The sequence below is a fragment of the Neovison vison genome, chromosome 1 (assembly GCF_020171115.1).
Source record: "Neovison vison isolate M4711 chromosome 1, ASM_NN_V1, whole genome shotgun sequence".
In the NCBI taxonomy this organism is placed as follows: Eukaryota; Metazoa; Chordata; class Mammalia; order Carnivora; family Mustelidae; genus Neogale; species Neogale vison.
Window position 1 is genome coordinate 127,033,217 of NC_058091.1, and position 1,907 is coordinate 127,035,123.

The window sequence follows — 1,907 nt, forward strand, 5'->3', positions numbered from 1 at the left end:
GAAAATAGTAATGCACCTAGAGCGGGAAGCTGGTATGCAGAAAGTACTTTAACCCCTCTGAACATAGGTCAGAAATCTCACCTACAATAAAAATGCTTGTAATTTAACAGAATGCCCTCTTAAATGAAGACCAAGAATGCATTCGATCCCCAGGAGGAGAAAGAGGCCAAGGTTAGGACACATTGCTCAGGGCGGTTTGGCTGCCAGCACCTGCATATATTTCTATTAATGAATGTTCTATCTTTGAGGACGGTGTGCTTATTAATGAGCCCCCAGTCTGCCCAATTACCAGGTAGCTTGTGCCCGTCTGCACAAGAAGAACAGGCAAGGACGTGGACCGCCCAGCATGTCAATTCTGCAGGCTCATCAGAGGACAGACCTAGACTGTGTCCTCGTGGTGTACCTTCAAGCAAATCTCATCCGTGAAATACAGTATCTATTTACAACACAAGGAGCAGATGATCCCCCTGCCTATAAATAACGTTTGCTGAAGGTTCCTTTCAAATAGGAAATGCAGGTTTCTTTCACTTAATTTGCCAAAAAATTGTCTTAACTGCATACCCCTTTGCAGTAGAGTGCAGTACCGACAAGATTCGGTAACAAAGGGGAGTGTCCAGGCCACCGCTGCCAAGGGCCTCCTGGTTGCCAGGGCAGCATGAGGGACATGTCATAGAGGAAACAGAGAGGCAGGTTGTTGTAAAGAAGTCTCTGGAGAAATGTGTGGGCAAGAGTGCAACCTTCCCATGTGAACTTGAACTTGTCTGGTGTTGATTCTCTGAACTGACGGTTTAGAGACCGAAACTTCCTCATTCTTCTACTTGGAAAAGTTTCTTGTCATGGGTGTTTTTTGGTAACTCTTCAAAATTGGGATATTTCAGATAAAAAGTCAGATTTCCAGCTCCCTTTGAAAACCTGGGAGGGCTGGCCACCTTGAGCCCACCCAACCAGCTGGAACGGCCCACTAAACAGAGCGGTGCTGACTGCTCCCTTTACACAGTGCACGAGCTCTGTGTTCGCTCCAGTCCCCACCACCCCACACTGGCCTTCCCACAGGGATGCTGAGCGCTAGTGATCAATCACCACTGCACTTAAAGAAACGGTTACCTGTACTTCAGATTCTTTCAAATGTCAGAATGAGAATGAGCCTGCCCTGGGTTTTTCCAGGAAAAAAAAAAAAAAAAAAAAAAAAGGAAGCCAGAGAATGCTCTGATGTGCTTCCTAGGAAAACAAATATCCAAACACCCAACCCCTAGTTGAGAAGTCTCACGGTGTACTGACTGGAAATTGTGAAGAAGCTTGCAGAGCCAACCTTGGGCCCCAGTGGGGAAACACGGTCCACGTAAGCAGAGAGAGGAGCTTGGCCAGAGGCTGGGCAGAGAGAGAAGCAGCTCTGGGGAATAGGGGTCCTGAGGAGCAACTGTTGAAACGTAGGTGGTGATTAACTAAACGTGGTGATTGATTCTAATCTTAAGTGCTAGGTGAGCAGCCCTATCCTTGTAAGGAACTGAATTCACCCCGCAAGAGAAGAAAGGCAACTGGCCAACCCCCAACAGTCATCCAAGAGCCTATTTGAAAGCAGGATGTGTCAGCCGAGCACAGCTGGGAAGACAGAAGGGAAACGTAAATCCCATGGAAATCCCATGCTAGGCTGTCAGGTCACAGAGGAGGGTTCCTGGGGCTGCCAAGAGGAACATGGAGAAGGGGGGGCAGCCCCAAGTCAGAAAAACAAAAATCAAAAAAACACAAGCTGTTTGTTCACTTTTGGGTTTAGACAGATTATTCCCTAGGGTGAGAACAGAACACATTTCCTAAATAACAATGAGGCCAGAATGCTTGGGGCCAGCCCTGAGGCGGCCTGGAATAGAAAGAGCCATACCTTTAGACACCAGACATCTTAAATCCTGGAG